Below are 20,836 nucleotides of genomic sequence, written 5' to 3'. Positions count from 1 at the left end.
ATTAGGCAATGCCATTAATTTCAATGGGACTATTCTGAGTAATTTTCCTCATCCTGTCAGCCACTGTTTCCTAATGAATTATGCTTTTATTACCTCGTGGTGCTGCCCTCAATGGTGCCCAGATAGAAAAAAAAGGGTAACTGGTCAGCAGACAGATGCTCCTCTTTCAGTCCTGCCTGAAATCATAGCCTGGGAGCATTGCTTTGGAAACTTCATAGAAATATATAGTAGGAATGATGCCAAAAGGTAAAATCTGAAGAAAATTTCCCCAAGGAGAACCATTTATTTCCAGATGGTTTTGTTAGTTTCTGCACATTGAGTGCTAGTTTCTGCACACTGATACTCAGAGCAAGCATCTTTTATCAGAATCTCTGAAGTGGAGAAGTTGGAAGGGATATCCCCAAAATGACTGTGTCCTAGACTAGTGCCAGTTAACATGCACTGACACATTTGCTGTCCTTCACTGCATCCTTTAAATTATTGCATGCTCCCCACCCCCTCAGGCTTTTGTGAAGAAGAATGTTCCATGTCTCAACATGGCAGGAAGTATATGAATGAAAGAAGTCACCCCAGATGCACTCTCAGGAAGGCCCACTTGAACTTTTGCACAGCCTTTGGAAACATGATGTAAGTCGCAGCACCATTTAGTTAATGCTAAGCTAGACACCTTCTAAATGTTCTGCCTCACATCATGGTGGATTACTGAGGGAAGCCAAAGAGTTAGGAGGAAAAGGCTACAATTAAATTTATTAGACAAGCATCCCAGCTCAGCTTGTTTTAACTTGACACCTAGCTGCAAAGAAGGGTGCTGTTTAGGAGACCGCCTCACTTTCAGCATTGATTAAAGTTAGTCTTTCCCGTCATGGTTTAGAAATACCTTTCACTTTGAAATCTGTCTTGTAACTTACTACCATTCCCCTCTCCTTCCCTTTTTGCAATCTGATACCAATAGTAGCCACTTTAAAAAGCAGGACTGTGGTACTCTTAGGGGAAATTTCTTTCAGACATTACAATTTGGTGGTCATGGAGATTTTCATTGCAAAATCATGTGTGTGTGTGGTGGGTGCAATGAATTTTCCCTATGGGATCTGTCCTTGAGAGCCCAGGTGAGTTGTGGACCCCAGGGCAAATCAGCCAGTGCAGGGACCCCATCCAGCTAATTTTAATGGTGGCAGCAGGGGGAAGGGGCTGGGCAGTTGCCTCCCCTCTACCCCCCACCCCAAATCGAGAGACCCTGCAGTGTGGTGTAGTGGTTAGAGTGCTGGACTAGGACCGGGGAGACCCGAATTCAAATCCCCATTCAGCCATGAAACTAGCTGGGTGACTCTGGGCCAGTCACTTCTCTCTCAGCCCAACCTACTTCACAGGGTTGTTGTGAAGAGAAACTCTAGTACACCGCTCTGGGCTCCTTGGAGGAAGAGCGGGATATAAATGTAAAAATAAATAATAATAATAATAATAACTCCTTAAAAAATGTAGAAGACAGAAGACTTACATGTCTACTTTGACCATCAAAAAATGATCATCAAGCATTTCTCAGATACCCCCAAGCTGACTTTTGCAACTCTAAGGACTAGGAACTCCCTTGTCTTTTCTGTTGCTGTTTTAAATGGAAGCAGGGATTCTTAGGATACTGATTTGACTACCAATATCAAATTTCACACTTGCACAATTCTGCAGTTGCCTTGAGCAATTGACAACCCTGTTTAAGAGTTCTCCCTTCTGTTGCAGTCTCCTACATATGACTCCTCCAATCTTCAAGTGCTTTTCATCACATTCAGGCAAGGAATGCAAGAAAGAAACAGCTAGGAGGGGGCTACCGAGCAAGGAATTGAGGGTCTTTCCTCCTGAGCACAATCACTCTTGCCATCAAGGCTCTGCTCTCATTGACTTTCATCCTGTCATATCTCCAATACCACTCAGATGCGTGGTATTACATATTATCCACTCCAATCTAATAAGTAGCTGGCTGTTTGCCTAATGTACTCTGGATGCATTTATAGGCTATCCACTTCTGAATATCTGAATAGCTCAGCAACAAGATATTCATCTATTTATTTGGGATTATTTGAACAGCAGCAGTGATCTGGATATTAAAAGTTGCGCAGATTAGCCACATAGATCCTAGCAATCTTGCTGAAGACAAGCACACAGTGCACGAGGGAAATGAAATGAGAAAGCGAAGAGATGCAGGAGATTAAAACTTCCAGGGATGCAGGATTCAGAGTCATTTGTTATGCTACCCCAAGGACGAAATTGCAGGTTATGTTAAATGTATAGTTTGGCACCACAAGTTTAAATAGCATCTGTGAGAGCAGGGGCAATCAGGACTGTGGTGTGTGGGTATTCAATCTTCCTTGCTGTTCTCTCAATGAAAACTATGCCTCAAAAGATGTTATTCATCTCGGAAGGAAAGCTTCTCTTCTGGGATAATAGTGGCTTTGGGGGTACAATTTCTGTTGGGACCATGGTGCAGCAACATAAGATTAAACACCCCCTCCCCATGGGGCATGATCCTGATCCTGGTTTCCCTTCAATTGTTTAATATATATACAGACAGACACATATATATGGAGAGCCAACCTATGCATTTAACATAATGTTTAGCTTGGCCTTTAGGGTAGCACAACAAGTGGCTCTGTATCCATCATCCCTGAAAATAATTCGGTCCTGAGATAAGGAGCTTAAAGGACCTGACATTTGCATGCTATTTGTATCACTCACATTTAGGGTTGTGCGTTTTGTTTTTCCCCGTTTTGTTTTTGGCCCGAATCCGAAACACCCCCATTTTGTTATTTGTTCAAAATCAGCCAATCCGAAACACCCCAATTTTGTTCTTTGTTCGAAATTGCAAATTCTGAATCCGAAACATTTTGGATTTTGAAAAATGGCCCCGGGGGAAAACCCTAGTGGGTGGGGCTGGTAGTGCCCAATGGGTGGAAACTACCACCCAAATTTCAGAGGAATTGGGCAAAGGGCTGGTTTTTGGTGAATTTTTGAAGTATAGGATTTTTCCCATAGGGAAGAATGGAGGTTTCAGCAAAAGTATAGCTTCATGTTGGGGGGAAAGGGGTGGCCCAGAGCAGAGTAGGGTGGGTGGTAGTGCCCAGTGGAGGCAAGGAAGCTGCTAGAATTATTTGAAAGGAATTGGGCAGTGGGCTGATTTTTAAAGATGTAATGGAGTTTGCACATCTGTAAAGTTCTTCCCCATAGGGAATGATGGACCTCCATAATTCCTGCCCCATAACTGCACTTGGGGGGCACCAGGGTGGCCCAGAGCAAGTGGTGGTGTAGAGCACATAAGGTGCCAATCACTCCCATGGGTTGCTAACCCATGGGGTACTGGGTTCTGTTGTTTCTGAGATATTTGAGTGTAGATTCAGATTCTCTGGTAGCATGTGAGAGTGGATTCATGGTTTGTCATTGAAAATCTCATATGCTACCAGATAATCTATACTCAGAACACCTCAGAAACAACAGAACCCAGCACCCCATGGAGGTGGTTGGCACCCTGTGTGCACTACACCACCACTCACTCCCGGCTACCCCAATGCCCCCAAGGTGGAGTTATGCGTCTTCTAAAACCTCCTTTATTCCGGGGGGGGGGACCTTAAAGAAGCGTAAACTTCAACAATTCCTAAGAAATCAGCCCTTTGCCCTATTCCTTTGGAATAGGGCAAGTGGCAGGCACCCCTTGAGGCACTGCCACCCAACTCACTGTTTTGCCCCTCAGGCCCCCTTTCTGCCCCGAATCTGCCCCAAAGACATGTCAACTTCAGAAATTCTTTAAAAATCAGCCCTTTCCCCAATTCCTTTGGAATCTGGGTGGCGGCAGGCACTCATTGGAGCACTACCACCTGAACCACTCTTCTGCCCCCAAAGCCCCCTTTCTGCCCTGAATCCACCCCAAATAACATGAACATCACACATTAACAACAGCAGAGCTTTGGAAAAAAATCAGGCAGATTTCCAAAGGTCATGCACATCCACATCCCTCCCGCCCAAAATGCAATTGATCTATACACAACAGCGTGAAACAACAACAATGAAATGCACACTGCACCACTGGCCAATGAGGGTAAATGCACACTGCTCCACTAGCCAATGAGGGTAAAATTTAACCTTAAATTTGCTTAAAAGGAGCAAGGAGGCAATTGCCAGCAGATCAGCCCATGCTTTCGCTGGCCAATCTGCGGGCTGGAAAGGCTGGAAATTCAAACAGATGTCAAAATTCAAAATGGAGACTGAAGGAGAAAGACTTTTTGCAATTGCAAACTGGAATTCCAAAACAGCCGAAACAACAAAACATTTTGTATCCGAAACAGGGACGTTTTGTTTTGGCTACAAAATCTTCTGTTTTGAGCATTGGGTGTTTTGTTTTGGCTACAAAACAGCCGAAACGGCCTGTTTTGTGCACAAAACGTTTTGTATCCGAAACGAAACGCACATCCCTACTCACATTCAGCTTGTACAGTCCACCCCAACATCATGCCCTGTCCTAATCTGTGTTCTTTTTTGGTTTTCTTTCTTTGAAATGCACCAGAGGTTAAAGATGGACTACAGAACATTGATGCCTCCTTTATCGGTCATCTCTGTGCATAATAATTCTTACTTTAAAGTATGAACACTTTTTACAACCTCTGGCTGTTGTCATACTGCTGCTCTTCTTCCACCTTAACAGGTTAAAAAAAACAGGCTTATAAATTTATATCATCTAGTGATTTAATCTCCAGAAATTTAAATTCATTTTTCCTCAATTTTGCCTTATTTTGTTCCGATTGAACATATGCCCACCTACAAAAGTGCACCTAAGTAATTTTGGAGCCTGGACTAAAAGTCTTTCCCCTTGCGCGCGCGCACACACACACACACACACCACATCATCCCCCCCATGCGCGTGCACGCACGCGCACACACATAGACAGTATTTTCAATACGTTCTTGAGGACACAAAGAGCAACTGTACTCACAAGAATGCAATATAAAATGGGTATATTAAGGCAAATATGCATGAGCAGAAACATTTCAACATGCAACTTAACATATTCCCATTCCACATATTTCTTTCCCCCCTCTGTCTCTAAAGCAAAGGTCATGCTCCACCACCCAGAACAGACTAAAAAGGATTTGGGGGGCCCCACGGGGTGTGGCGGCTCTGAACGTCCACCTGGAAGTGCAAGGGTAAGAGTGCCTCTACCCACCTACTTACACATCAGTTAAGTCCTCAGAATGTGCACTTCCTCCCTCCCACCAACCAGTTAAGCATTCGCCATGTCTGGTTGTGTACTAACTGGGTGTGGTTTTGGTTTAGTTTAGTTTTTTAAAACAGGAGAGCATACATGAGCATCTAGAAAGCCCTGATGGATCAGACCAAAGGCCCATCTAGTCCAACATTCTGTTGCTCTCACACACAGTAGCCAAGCCAACTAGTTTCCTCTGAGAGGCCCACAAGCAGGGCACGATGGCAATAGGGTGTATGCCTAATATACATACACTACTGCTACTCTAAAAATGTAGAGATCAGCACTGTTCATGGCGTAAATGTGGTACAACGCTGCACGGGGCCAGTGATGAACAATGCATTAATCAGAGAGATGTTGATGATTCCAACAGATGTGATGATATAGCCTTAAGAAGATGCAAGTGCCACACACCATTTTAAACCAAAGTGTGCATGCAAGCAAACTGTTTACTGGTTGGTAACAAACACATTCCTGTGAAACAGAAGAATGTATAGCACTTAACAGAATTGCTAAGTATATGCTTCACTCCCTGAACTTAATGAGATTTAGATGTGCTTGACTTTGACTGATATTGGAAGTAGCTGCAGGGCTGAAGAAATCATCACAATCTGCAGAAGTAGATGTTACAGTTTCTTGGAACAATTGAGTTCTTCATCATACTATTCTATCCATTTTTAATTCCTTAGCACAGGAAACTATACTTGATTTTAAATTTAAGTATTTAGGAGGGTTTATTTTAATTAAATAGGAGAACAAAACTCATTGCATTAAGCAGTTATGTGACATCATTTATGCCGGATCCTCCAATTCTGTGTTGTATTTTATCCAATATCTTTTATGTTTTGTTGTTTAGAAGTTTGTCCCATTAGGGATCTTGTAGAGAGTGTGGGGAGTGAGAAAGGAAAAGGAAGGAGAAAATTGAATTGTTTCTGAATAAACTGAGAGTTAAATCTATAGAAGATTACTTTGTGTTTGTGAGGGAAGCAGCTATAACACGCTCTGCTAGCCTCAGGGAACACAGAACATTGCAAACACTTAATTATAGTTTGGACTCAGATATGCCCCAGTATGATTTAGCTTTTTATACCTGTTCTGAGGGTTGTTGTTTTACTTCAAGTGCACAGCCGCTAGGCTTAGGCAAGCTAATCTTTATCATTCATTACATGTGTTTGTGATAAGGAAGAGGTGTTGTATTCCTGATCTCAACAAAGGGCCCACTGACTGCCACATGGGACAATATAGGTCTTTGTTCTGCAGAAAAATTGGTTTAGTAGAGTGGAATGGAAAGAGTCTCCAAACACTCCAGGATTCACTGTGAACACAAGCCAGTGAGCTGCAGTTGACCTAGAACTCTCTGGGACGCGTCCAGGTGTTTGGAGACACAGGTTTGTACCTCACACCATGATGGCATTTGCTTACAACCATAATGTAGCCCTTACTTCTCATGGAAACTGGAGCCACACTGTCCCTTTCCTCTGTTCCCACCCCACTCCTTCAGGCCTAATTAATGCAGAATGCACCACTGATCCAATATGCAACACAGTCCAAGTGAGCCACAGAAAGTACAGTTCTTCCCAGACTATGTGCAAATTACAACAGATGGCAGTTCAATCATTCAAACAATGTAAGCCCTGTTCACATGGCCAAGTGGACATGTGCTGGGGGAGCATTCACACATTCATCTAAAGAGTCTACTCATGTATAAGTTGGGCATGCACATGCCTTCCACACAACTAGAGTCCTGCAAAAAGCAGCATCCCCACTTGCATGCTCAGAGCCTTATGGCTGGGCATACATAGGCTCTTTTTGGACCTTCAGCTGAACACACTGAAGTCAGGAGTGGATCCAGCAGATATGATCCCACTCCCCACTTCATGCATTCATCTCAAATCTCTCTAAATCAAAATGCAGACGTTGAATCAGATATACCTATGAGTTCCCAGAAGAAAGTGGGGGAAGCCTTCCAAGTTCTGAATGCAGGAAAATATCTCAGAAATGTCTGGTGACTTTGCCCATGAAAAGTGGAGTCAGAAGAGCATCCACTTAGGGCCCATTCCCACAATCCTCTATTTTGGGTCCTAGCCATTCTTGTTGGCGTGTGCAGGATAGTTGTGTGAATACTAACATCTGCGCAGAGTTCTGCATAGATTTATTCATTTATTTATTTGCATACTGATGGTAGTATGTCATCATATAAAAGAAAAAAGACTTGGCGGCAAAAGCAGATCTACACAGATCTGTGGTCCCTGCATTCACAAGGCCTCTTCAGTGCATGGCACTTGTGACTGCATAGCTTCACAGTAGACAGTAAGGAGGTTGACTCAAAACCATGGCTGCTACGTGCCAAGACACATAGGTCCTCAATCTTATCACCTTGAGAATAGGTCCTCAATCTCATCGCTTTGTGGTTGGCAAACAGTGATCACATCTCAGTAACAAACGTTAGCCTGATGATTGTTGACATGAGTCACAATCTGAGTAAGGTAAGTCCCCCAGCAAGCTTCAGGTTTTCAAAATGAGAAATCTCACCACAGAATGCAAGCTGTTAAGTGTCGACCGCAATGGGAATTCCAAAGTGCTGACTGATGGAGATGGCTAGTAAGGAGGAGTGTGCAAACGCACTGCACATTCCTATACAGACACCACGTGAACAAAAGAACCTCAGTCCTCTTCTGAATATGTCTGATGAGAGACAAGTGAACAGACATCCTATGAAGCTCTTTACCCACATTACACAACATCTTTACATTATATCCAAGGTGAAACAACAACACAGGCCTCTTTATAAGGGATCCCAAGTGTATCTCCCAGAGCCTGCATTATCTGAGGAGCTAAAATAGGCTTGGAGAACATCTAGGGAAGGAGCAACCACCAATGATACAATAATACCGGTTTTGTTCGAGAGCAGGGCTGCACAACTTCAGCCCTCCTGCAGATGTTGGGTTACAACTCCCCTCACTATTTATTGGTCACTATAGTTGGGGATTTATTTATTTAGTATATTTCTACGCCACCCCAAATTCACATCTCTGGGCAGTTTACAAACACACACCTCCAAGCAGCAACAGAAAAGACATCCTGACGCATTGGTGTAGCCTCCGCACAGCCAGGAATGCTCACAAATAGTTACTGGAAAGGTGCCCATAAACTTGTGTGCCTGAGGCTGCCGGGATAGGTTACAGGCCTGGGCTGAGTGGCAGCTGAATCAAGAACACTGATGAAAGCAGATATTGGCAGCAGCAAAGTCTGGAGACCAACATTCAATGGAGGCAGGAGCAGGGCTGCAGGAGATGACAGGGAGCCCAAGCTTGGGGGCTTGGAGGTAAGGGTGTGGCCAAACTCAAAATCACAGCTCAGTTTGAATCTGAATTGAATTTGAACCTAACTGCGTCCCACTGAAGCGGTTCAGTTGAACCATCCATTCAATTGAACCATTCAGTCGAACCGGTTTGGTGGTTTGGGCAGCAATACTTGTAAAGGGAACCCAGTGAGGATTCCCCTTTACAAGTAAAGGGGTGGGGGAATCCACTGAAGGACAGCGGGGGAGCAGCAAGAAAGGTTGTCTAAGGTTCTTACAGGCCCGGCCACTCGCCGCCCAACACTAACCAGGGCAGCCCAATCGCCACCATATCACTCTTTAAGCAGGCTGCCCACGTGGCAGTGGTGCAGTTCCAGCCTCTGCGGGTGCACAGAAGCCATTTGTGTGGCCACGCAAATGACCTCCGCACATCCATGGAGCCCACACAAATGACCTCCGCGCATCCACAGAGGCCAGAACCGCGCTGCTGCCACACCAGGCGGCCTGCTTAAAGAGCAATCTGTTAGCGATTGGGCTGCACTGGCAGGCGGCAGGCGTTGGTGCCAGCAGCCATGCCGGGCCAGGAAGGACCTTAGACAACCTTTCTCGCCAATCCCCCAATTGCCATTCCTTCACCCTTTGATGTCAAACTGGCCCACTCAAACTAGGCTTGGTTTGGTTCAATCGCAGACTGAATTGGCCCTTGTTTGCAATCAAGCCACCAAAGCAGCCCAGTTTGATGCAAACTGGTTCAACATTAAATGGTTCATGCACACTCCTATACTGGCTGGGTTTAACAACAAAGTTAGAGACAAGGGCTACAGAGCTGTTGTTCCAGCAACAGGCAGGCTGGACGGAGCAGCTTAGAAAGCTAAGGCTTGGAGGCCGGAGCCTAATGAGTCATGGATTGCAGCTGGGACTGCCTGCCTGGGCGCTTTCCAGATTAAACCCCACAACACTGTCACTACAGATCTCCTAAGTGTGCTTTCGTACTTCCTGTGTTGTGACACGGCAGTCCCTGCGCTAACAGCAAGGTGCTGTTCACATTTCCGATTTTATCTTTGTGATATAGTGCTACAACATTGCAAATCCATTGCAGAAAAATAGTTGTATTTTCCCATTGTAGGAGTTTGAGATTCTGGGGATTGTTTTCAATATAACCCTGCCAAGTTGAAGCATTTTATCCCTGTTTAGCATGTAATCTGGAAAGCAACCTGGTGTAGAACTCCTTCTCACAAAGAGTCCCTTTTCCTTACTCACAAGTTCCATTCTTGCAGCTAAGTGGGCATTTTGCCTGTGTTCACAGAGGGTTTCATGGGCCTTCCTCTGGCGCTGTCCAGTCGGAGAGGGAGGCTCCTCCTGATCCACAGGGGAACCCTCACTCCCAAGATGGTCCAGATAGGGGGTTCTCTCAGAGGGCTCTGGGAAGTTCTCTCCTGTGGCCTCCTCTGGCTCCAGGGCCTTGAGAGCAGCTTTGGAAGGGTCCCCACTTTCTGGGGCTTTAAGGGTGGGGGAGGATGCACTCCCCCCCCCCAACGTTTCCCTTGCCGGTGCACGTCTCGCTAAAAGCCCGTTGGGGCTGCAGCATACCTCCCTGCCACCCCGCTCAGAGGGTATCTGGAAGTAACCGGAAGTAGTAGCTGCGACTGCATGCATCGCTCGTATGTGCGCACACACCATGTACATCACACACGCACAACCAACATGTGCACGCGTGAGCAACGCACGTAGATGCAGCCGCTACTTCCGGTTAACATCTGAGCGGGGTGGCAGGGAGGTACATTGCCTCCCTGATGGGCTTCTAGCGAGATGTGCGCCCGTGGGGGAAACATGGGGTGGGGGGAAGTGCATCCTACTCCACCCTTAAAGCTGCCACCACCCCCGCCATTGAACCCTCGAGCTGGGCAACGTTCGAACCGGTTCAGAGGCCTGTAAAAGGGCCTCCAAACCTATTCCTGCACATCCCTAGTAGCAACTGCAGATGGGCCTCTGCAGATGATATCAATGGGCAGTGGGGCTCATAACAAAAGAGGCATTCTCTTAAATATTCCAGGCCTAAGCTGTTTAGGGCTTTATAGGTTATAACCAGCACCTTGTATTTTGCCTGGAAAAATATTGGTAGCCAGTGTAGTTCTTTTAATATAGAAATAATATGGTCTCTTCAAGATGACCCAGAGACCAATCTGGATGCTGCATTTTGCATCAATTGCAGTTTCCAGACTATGTAAAAAGGCAGCCCCACACAGAGTGTACTGCAGTCATCAAGTCTGTAAGTTACCAGCATATGCCCCTGCTAACTGGGCAAAGAGGCACCTTTTACCATGGTGGTTCTCTTTATTTAGCAGGGGGAGAGTAAATGGCCCTATCCACCCCCAGCACAGTACTTCCAGTGACTGTTGCTGGTGTGTGTCCTATATTTCTCTTTAGAATGTGAGCCCTTTGGGGACAGGGAGCCATCTTATTTGTTTTATTTCTCTTTGTAAACCGCCCTGAGCCATTTTTTGAAGGGCGGTATAGAAATTGAATTATTATTATTATTATTATTATTAATAATATGCACTATTGATCTGAGGTTGCTTATCACAAGAAACTGATGCAGCGGGTTGTAGTCCAAGTTGCAAGGAAGTTGTAGTCCAAAAACAGCTGGAGGGCCGAAGTTGTGCAGCCCTGTTCTAGAGCAACACCGGTGTCCATACAATGATAGCACACTTCCCTCTTCTCCCCTCATAGTAGCACCTTTCCCCATGTTGTTCCCGAGCAAGCTTGGATGAAGGCTAACCGAAGGCCTTGTTGGTATTCGGGAGGACACAACAATTTGTTCTAATATGGAGGCCGTTGTCACTCCATAGGATTCTCCTCCACGCACCTATACTAGGCTAGAAAGAAGGCCCCCTTCACACATACACCCATGAGAACTGCTTCTGCATGGTCTTTCCCACATATTGACCCTGCCTACATTTTCACACTGTTCATACTCGTGCCCCCTTACAATATGGGATTTCACCACATGCTGCTGGTTCACTGTGAAGGGTGCCCTAAGTTAGCAGGTTATGATCAGTTTTAAGGACAAGGCACCACAGCTCAAGACTGGAGTGCATACTGACAGGAGGAGAACTGCCCCAAACCTGGTTGCAAAGAATCATGGTCTCTTGTTACTGGGAACAGGTTTCTAACCCCACTGCACAGCATGTTCAGCATATAACCTTCATAAGCCTTTTCCTGCCACCTCCACAGATGCGCTTTTATCTCCACAAGCCTTCTGTTTCCTCCCTGCTCACCAAGGCCAAGCTAAATATTAGTTCTTCAGTTTAAGTGGATATAAACCAAGGAGACCCCAGCAAAAGGGTCTGAGCACACTTGCAATGAGATGCTACACCAAGAGTTGGCAGCTTTTGAGTTCAAGAATACTGCATGGAGGGGGCAGGGAGGGAGGCATGGAAGGAACTCAGCAGGGCTACAGCTAGCCACAAAAGATGTATATATTCTTTGCATAGCCATTACACGTTCCTGTCAGCCACACATTGCCAAGCAGTGCCATACATGCATATCAAGCCCCACACAAATCTGCACAGCACAGTCCAGAATCACCTAATGTATCCCACAAGTGATATACTGGAGTGGCCTACACACACTCACGCATACACACCCCTACTTTCAGAAATGGCAGGCCCAGGGATATTTGAACAAGAGGAGGGGGACAAATGGCCCTGGGCCCCTGAGGAGGAGGGGGGCCACCAGCTGAGTGACAGCTTGCACTCCACACTCCACTCTCCCCTCCCACTCCTCTGGAGAAGGCAAAGAGGTGGGGGTCAGGGGCACATCTTCAATTTTGTCCCAGGGCCCATTCCAATCTTGCTACACACCTGGGCCGTCCCCCAAGATCTGTAAAGAAGATTGTCTACAGAAACTATTGCAGTTTTTCCTTTTCCTGAACCTTCTCCTCTTCTGGTGCTTAGAAGCAACCACCTGTACAAACTACTTCATCTCAGCCCAAGCCAGAATATTTCAATACTACTAATACTACTGCAACTACAAATAATACATAAATAAGGTGGTCTCCTGTCCCGAAAAGGCTCACAGTCTAAAAAGAAACATAAGGTAGACACCAGCAACAGCCACTGGAGGGATGCTATGCTATTAATAAAGACTTTTATTAATGTTAGCATTTTTATTGTGTTGAAGTGTTGAAGGTGCTTTGGTTACATTCTCCAGGGGTAAAGGCAGGCCCCATCTCCTATATTTCAAGTGGAGATTACCTGATCTTTTAAAATAGCTGCATGTACACTAATCCTTTCATTTGTTCCTTTATTAACTTCTCTCACCCCTTCCCCCCGTTCCCCCACACAAGTGCAAAACTACTCTGGGGATTTGGAGAAGATTTATAGTGACATCACAGGTGCTAGTCAGTCAACAGGCACAGTGCACACCTTCTCTCACTGCAATCTGGCAGATTTTTCTTGTTCCTGGAACTTGATCCTGGAGGGGAAAATATATGCTTGGACTGAATGAAGTGAGGACCCTTCCAAACCAACCACACTGCCACAAAAACGTTATGACTGTCCTTACCCTGAGTAATCTTTACAATCTGTAAGGGAGGTCAATAGTATTATGAGCTCTGTACCGGAGCTTTTCCAAATGCTGACTGAATGCAGCTTCACTACGCTTAGGCTGGGGGTGGGGGAGTTCATATCAGGAAACCATTTACAGCAACATCAGGATGGTGACAGAAGGTGCTGTTATGCAGCCAATGGCATTATTCAGCTTTGCTCCTGACGATTCACGGTTACTGCATATTATAGGCATCCTAGAAAAGCAGCCCTTTGGTGCAGTGCTCAAAATGGCTTAATTTTAGACACTTCCTGCTGCAGAAAAGCCGCCTGTCTGGGAAAGCTCCAGATGGGAGCTCAGGCTATGAGACAGTGGCTTGGCCAAGGCCATCCAGAGAGCTCAGGGCAGGGGCACGCAGGGAACCAGAGACCAGGTTTAATTACCTCTCAGTCTTTTAGCTACTATGCTACATTAAGCACAGCACGGATTTCTGTGGCCCCTTAAAGGCTAACAAATGAATTGTTGTGGCATAAGCTTTTGAGGGCTAGAGCTCACTTTGTCTAACGTATGAAGTGCATGCATCTGACAACATGAGCTCTGGCCTGTGAAAGCTTAGGCCACATTGGTACATTTGTTAGTTAAAGCTTTGTTCTTTCTGTAACAGACTAATGTGGCTACCCCGCTGGAATTCAAAATTCCTAGACCTTGGAATCACATGTTTTGGGCATGGCCCTATAGGTTTAAGGTAAAGTGTGCCGTCAAGTCAATTTCGACTCCTGGCGCCCAGAGAGTCCTGTAGTTTTCTTTGGTAGAATACAGGAGGGGTGTACCATTGCCTCCTCCCATGCAGTGTGAGATGATGCCTTTCAGCATCTTCCTATATTGCTGCTTCTCAATATAGTAGCAGTGGGGAGACGAACCGGCAACCTTCAGATTGTTAGTCAAGCATTTCCCCACTGCGCCACTTAAGGTGAGCCCTTTAGGTTTAGGACCTGAAAAGATATCAGCAAAGATTTCCAGTTCCGTATTACTTAGTTTGTAGACACGTGGAGAACCAGGCACCTCGGATTTTCCCCAGTCTAGGCTGAAGGCAGCTCTTAGGCACCTCATAGAGCCAGATCTGCCCACAAGCTTCAGAACCCTCCTGCCAGATTGTTCAGAGAGATCTGCAAGTGGGTGAAGAGGCATGGTTCATCTACTAATGGTTAAAGTAGGCAGTAGGGGGAAAAATATCCCTAAGCGCCTGCCAGTCTAATGACTGAGAAGGAAGGCTTGTAACCAAAAATTGCAAGCCTGTGAGCTCATGAACTGCTGCCTTGATGGATAGCTCTTGAGTTGGGATGTGAGGAGCTAGGGTATCAACAGACACTGAAAGCGCCTTTGTTTTACCTTCTCTCCGTCAGACTGCCTCATTAAATGCATACTCAAAAATTAAAGAGGAAGAAGAACCACTAATCAAAGGGGCCTGTGATCTGGCATGGGGCACCCGGTTGCTGAGCTAAGGCCACCCAAGAGAGCGCAGAGTGGGGAAGGTTTAATGTTTGGTCTTGTTAGGTTTCCAGTCCTGAAGTGGCAGCTTTAGGAAACAAGCTAGTTTCTGGCTAGGCACCTTACGAACAAATGCCCCTTCGCTCTCCAGGCATCATGTTTGGTCCTCTTCGCCTGCAGCAGTGTGACTGCCATATCAAAAACCATTTGTGCAAGGTTGGGGTTCCTAATACCACTTGAATTTACTTCCCATGTGGGACAGCTGGGTCATGTGGTGGGAGATGAGGCACTGGCATGGCTGATACTGTGTGATCCCGTTGTACAAAATGGAAAGCCCACTGCACTGTTTCTGCAGCCCCTGGAGTGGGTGTAGGCCATGGAAAAACATTTTTGGTGGCAATCATGCCATGGCACATCTGGGATGGCATGGCCCTTAGGCAGGCAGCAAGACTGCAATGAATGAAAAGATTCAGACCACCGGTTACCAGCCATAAATGCTCAACAGTTGTAGTGGAACACAGCATAGTGTACTCATCCACTTTTCCACAACAGGCAGGAGGACACAAAATTCCAAAAATGAATTGGAAATCTTTTTGGCTATATAGCCAAAAGGCAAAATGAACTGGTGTCTTGTGTTTCTGTTGGCTAATACAGGATCAAGACCAACATATCATCTAAGTTATATTTGCAGGCTTTGAAACACCCTGGCACTGTCTCAGTTTTAAGCCTGTTAATCAGTTCTGTTCTAGATAGACACATAACTTTCAAATCATTTGTTATATTTAAATAAATGTGTACTTGCAAATCATCAAGGCTTTCTGAAGATCTTGAAGGAAAGGCAGTTTGAATGGAAAATAAGCATAGGTAACATGATTTAATAAACAAAAGCTACAATTAATTGCTGGAAGAAAGGCCATCTTTAACAGTGTTTTGTTCATCAAATTAAGCAATATGGAGCATTCCTTTAAGCAATATGGAGCATTCCTTTCTATAGTAACACATCAAAATGGGATCAAAAGATCTGGCAGTACTGAGGTAGATCCTAATGGAAGAGGATGTGTTGATACTAATAACTTGGCACTGTGTTTCAAGTCGCCTCACTTTCTTTCTGTTCGACAAAAGTTACAAACTTCTTTCCAGGGTGAAAGTTAACTAGAAGCACAAGCCATCCTTCTCTCAATGCAGGGAGGGGGCAGATAGCATGCCTGTGTAAGCCAGCATGGCAGCAAGTCCCAAAGTAGTCACTGCAGGTTCTCAGCTATAGTTGCATAAATGTTCATGGCTACTTGGAGTCTGTAGGGCAGTTGGATAAGAATTAAAAATTCATTTAGAGAGCTATAAGACTCTCAAGGTTAATGGACAACAACAGCTGTTGGTGGAAGGTGGGGGGAGCCAAGTCCTTTTCCTAACCACAGACAAGTAAACCTTAAGCTGTCTCCAGAATGTAATTTGGAGTATGCTTTGGAAGCCAGGAGGTCAACCTAGATCTAAAATCATTTTTGTGTACTGCCTCTTTAAGAGTCAAGCTCAGAAGGCCTCAGGATGAGAAAGGCCATAGGAAACAACTGGAGGAACAGTTTCAGTTTTGCAGCAGATGCCTACATGAAAGTTGAGTCTGTATGAGCTCCTCAGGGGCCTGAATAGTCCTAGGTCCAGATGGATCAATTACTAGAAACAGTCTTCAGATAAGCTGTACTTTTTATTTCACCAATATAAGCTTTTTCTGCTCTGGTCTTTCTAGCAAGTTGTAAGCAATAAATAGTTGAATTGTTACAAGAAGTCTGGTATGTGCTACTGTTCCCACATAACCAGTAGTAATCATGCTCAATATGGCTGGTTCAGCACACTTCTATCCAAGCATTATTTCCACCTCAGTGTTTCCTCTCATAGGGATGGTTTGGATGATACTTCCATCCCATTCAAACTGGCCCATTGAGAACGGAGATGCATTGAGAGAGTGCCAGTCCTCCTCCTGTCTTTCCTGGACATCCGGATGTTCTCCCAGCACATTGCTTAATGGTGGTGGGGGGGGCATTTTTCTGAACAGCTGCTCAACATGCAGCCCAATTGCTAGTTTAAACTGCCACCCCATGCAATAGAGGAGTGTGCTGAGAGGCAGTCGGGACATCTGGGGAATTTGATCAGGATGGGTACACAGATGGTGACTGGCTAACTTTTGTGACTATCAAAAAACCACTTCCCTCTTGCTGAATCAATATGCCAAGCATTTCAACTAAAAGCCAAAAGCCTGTCTGAATCTGTGTTGGATTTGGATCCAGCTAATGTCTCTTTACAAGAGTGAATGGGAGAGGAGAAACAGAGCTCAGAAACAGAGCTACATCAGAAAAAAAACCTACACCAGGTCCTGTCCTCTGAACACCTGTTGCTATGGCCAATAATGGGACTTTTGCCTTTATGTGCAGCTTGTGCTTCCCAGAAACATCTAGTTGGCCAGTGTGGGAAACAGGATGTTGGGCAAGATGAGCCTTTGGTCTGATCTAGCAGGACTCCTTTTATATTCTCTAGACAGCCACCTCTGCATGTACTCTCAGAAAATAATTTAGGAACCATAAAATGACCATTTCAGATCTTACCTCTGCCAAGAACTCAGCAGGCAAACCAGGCAAACTACTATCACAATCTGGCTGGAATGTGGGAATAATCAAAATACTAATCTCCTTCACTCTTTACTGAGACAACAAGCAGAAAGTGCTTTGAACTCTTAGAAGGCTAAGTATTGTATTCTTGAAAAACAAAAAGTCTTGGAAGACACTGCTTTGCATGTCTGAATGAACATGGTGGGTTGGATCCAAACATCTGCATCCAGAAGGAACAGCTAGTGCTGTCATGCAAATATTTGCCATACGTGTATTGTAAATGGAAGCTTCCATGAGAGTTTCCATTTACAATGGAAGAGTCTGAGGAAGCAAAGAAAATCTCTTTGGATTTAGTTTCACTATTCCTCACACAACACAGTCTAAAACAAGGGGTAAACAGACCCTTAGGAACATAGGAATCTGCCTTATTCTGAGTCAGACCATTGGTTGATCTAGCCCAGTATTGTCTACACAGACTGGCAGCGGCTTCTCCAAGGTTACAGGCAGGAGTCTGTCTCAGCCCTATCTTGGAGATGCCAGGGAGGGAACTTGAGACCTTCTGCATGCAGGCATGTAAGTGCTCTTTCCAGAGCGACCCCATTCCCTGAGGGCAATATCTTACAGTGCTCACATGTCTTCTCCCATTTAAATGCAAACCAGGGCAGACCCTGCTTAACAAAGGGGACAATTCACTCTTGCTACCACAAGAAGAACTCTCCATGGCACTTCTGGATCCAAGCCATAATATATACGTACAGGTGGCTTTCTTACATGGGTTGTATTAAAGGCAGGGGGCAAAATGTACCAGATTGTCTTAATGTACCTTACTTAGACCACTTAGCACGCAATACAGAATCTGAAAACTCTCTTCTTAAGAGGTTTTCCCCCTCTCTGGCACTTAAGGAGTTGAAATTTCAGGTCAGAGGTATTGTTGAAGTCCCTGGGGAAGGTAGTTTTAAAGGGATCACCAAATGGCCTGATGTTTGGGGGAAGGGGTTAACATTCAAGAATCCAGACAGCTTGAGTCCTTTCGCAAGGATGCAAGAAGCTTGTATGTCAATAAACAATATTAGCCCCAGTAGCAGCTTAATCATCTATGTCTGTGAAGCCACAAAGCCCTCAAAAAGGGAAGAAAATAAACTGATCAAAAGCATCTCTGCTTCCTTTAGAGGAACAGAACTCCACATCAAAGTGGGCATGGAAGGGGGGAGGCAGGTGAATGCTCTCTCTCTCTCTCTCTGAAGTAAACAGTGAGGCTGTCATCACACATAGCCTAACCCGGGCTAGGGATGCCCAGCCTGGGTCAGGCTGCGCATGAGAACCCCTGGGATTGGACCCAAACCCGGTGGGCCAGCCTGACCCACCCTCAACTACCTGCTTGTGTGCAAGCACAGGCTGCTTCCAGCCCGGCTACACACAGAGATGGGCACCTAGAGCGCCTGTCTCTTGGGGGATTCACAGAGGCCGGCACAATGAGTCCTGGCCTCTGTTTACCAGCACTACAGGCAGCAGCACAGAGATTCATCCACCATGCTGCTCTCGGCAGCACTGGTCCTGTGGGTGCACAATTTATGTGCCGGTGCAGCCCAGGCTATCAGCAGTCATCTGGGGGAAGGTAGGTTGAACCCTCCCTTCCCCTCTGCCCGCCTGCTCAACCGACTGCACAGATGGTTGTGTAAACTGCCCCAGTATGTCAGATGAAGTGGCCACACTGGGCTCCTTCTCCTTCCTAGAATATTAATGAATAGTCATCCCCTACTACTAGGGTTGCCACATGGCCCTTGGTTTTAAGCATTCTTGCTTCTCAGTAGCCTATTAGAGCCGTTTTTGAAAGGTGCTAACTACCTCATTGCTATTTTTCTAGATTTCTCTACGTGTTTTAGTTCAAGATGTATTGGGTGGGGGGCATATTTATGCTGATATTTGTTACGGCAAAACACATTTGGAAGACAAGTCTAGCCTTATGTACTCTCTGGCCTACTGCATACTTTCAGTGTGTTGATTCAAGAGGCATGAGCCCTTTTTCTCTTTTATCTATTCTTAAATCAATAAGCAGACCCTGAGGCTCTCCACACAAGCGGTGTGGAGAGCCATAAGGGGTTTCGCGGGGAGAGCGGGCTTGACTTGCTCTCCCCACAGATGATCAGGCGGCTAGCCCTGGGTGGGCGGATCAGCCCCCCACATGATTACCAGTGCCATTGCAGAGCCAGTTGGGGCGGCAGGGATCGGGGGCCTCCTGGCCCCTGGAAGTCCCAGAATCTGTGTGTAGCACCTGGGAGGCTTCTGTGGGGAGAGTGGGCTAGGCCCGCTCTCCCCGCAGATGAGCAGCCGCTCGTTGCTGGGTGGCCAGATCAGCCACCCACACAACTACCAGCTCCATCACGCAGCCAGTAGGAGCTGCAGAAATTGGGGGCTGCCTGGCCCCTGGAAGACCCAGAATGCCCTGTGCAAGTGCATTCTGGGGAGCTGCCCTACTCCAGGAGGCTTCTGGAGGCCGGTTTCTGCAGGTCGTGAGAATAGCCTCCTTGTGTTTGCCCAGCAGTGGGATATTCTGTGCTTCCCATTTCCACACTTTGGTTCAAATGCATCCTATCAAAACCGAAAAACAAACAGACCAGACAAGCCGGAAACATGGAGACGCAAAGTAATATCGCCTCCTCATTCCAAGAAATATGGAATTTACTCAATTTCCCCAAGTTACATATAACTGCTGTAACTGGGAATGGTATCTAAATACTCATTCCTCCCGTCAAGTGGCTAAATGTAACACAGGGAAACTACTGTAATTAGTCAATTCCTGGCTCCCCTGAAATGAGCAGGGGCAGAGATCTCCCTTATCTAAACTTAGCGGAGAATAGTTCTGAGGAGGAAGGAAGTACCAAAGACTGGGTAAGGGAAGGTATGTTATGTAACCATCACCCTCCCCAGTGTATCCATAGGGCCCTCATTGATCCCACATCTCTGGCTACAGAACTTCACCACGGCTGCAGCTCCCACGCCCATTCTCTTCCTTCCTCATTACAAGCATTTCCTTCCAGTTGCAGGTGAAGGCCGAATGGGGGCAGGGAACTGCCCATTGTTTGTCGCTTAATACAAAACTCTTCCTGTTGCTCAGGCCTCAAGACAATCAGCTGCTCTGAAACGGAGGCCTATCAAAGGAAATACACAAAACAAACTTTTGGAGAGAACTGAAAATCACAAATAAATGGACACATCTAGAAAAATAATACAGAGCAGATTTGGAGAGAAATTTCTTTTGGGGGATACTGGTGACTGAGAACATAACTGTATCCCAAGAGAGTTATATGAACTGATTGCAGTACAACTATTTACTGCAAATATGGACAGACAGAATAATGGAATTAGATATGAAACTTTTCAAGATGTCAACATTGTTCACATAGAGAGAACGATGCTTATATCTATAAGTATATATCTATATAACATAGCTGTGCTAAGTTAGCTCTGAGTAAATAGGTAGATTTCCAAGACTACGATGACATCAGGCTTAGCCCACCATCAAGCCATTCCTTGATTTGCTCAGGAGCTACTATCAAGTTCAGTTCAACATGAAAAAGACCAATGCATATGCCCACTTGCTCTTATTTTTAAAAGCCAATTTAAGGGGTCAACAACCTACAGATGGGAGGGCTGTGAAGAGT

General features: G+C 45.7%; 1 protein-coding gene across 5 annotated transcripts in view; it reads right to left on the bottom strand.

Moving 5' to 3' along the window:
• Positions 1-20,836, bottom strand: part of AFAP1L1 (actin filament associated protein 1 like 1) — a 111,834-nt gene that overhangs the window by 51,109 nt on the left and 39,889 nt on the right. The gene's annotated exons all lie outside the window — the stretch shown is intronic.

This window comes from Hemicordylus capensis, chromosome 2, assembly GCF_027244095.1.
Source record: "Hemicordylus capensis ecotype Gifberg chromosome 2, rHemCap1.1.pri, whole genome shotgun sequence".
Classification (NCBI taxonomy): Eukaryota; Metazoa; Chordata; class Lepidosauria; order Squamata; family Cordylidae; genus Hemicordylus; species Hemicordylus capensis.
Note: the sequence above shows the minus strand (reverse complement) of the source record. Positions and strands in the feature narration are given on the sequence as shown.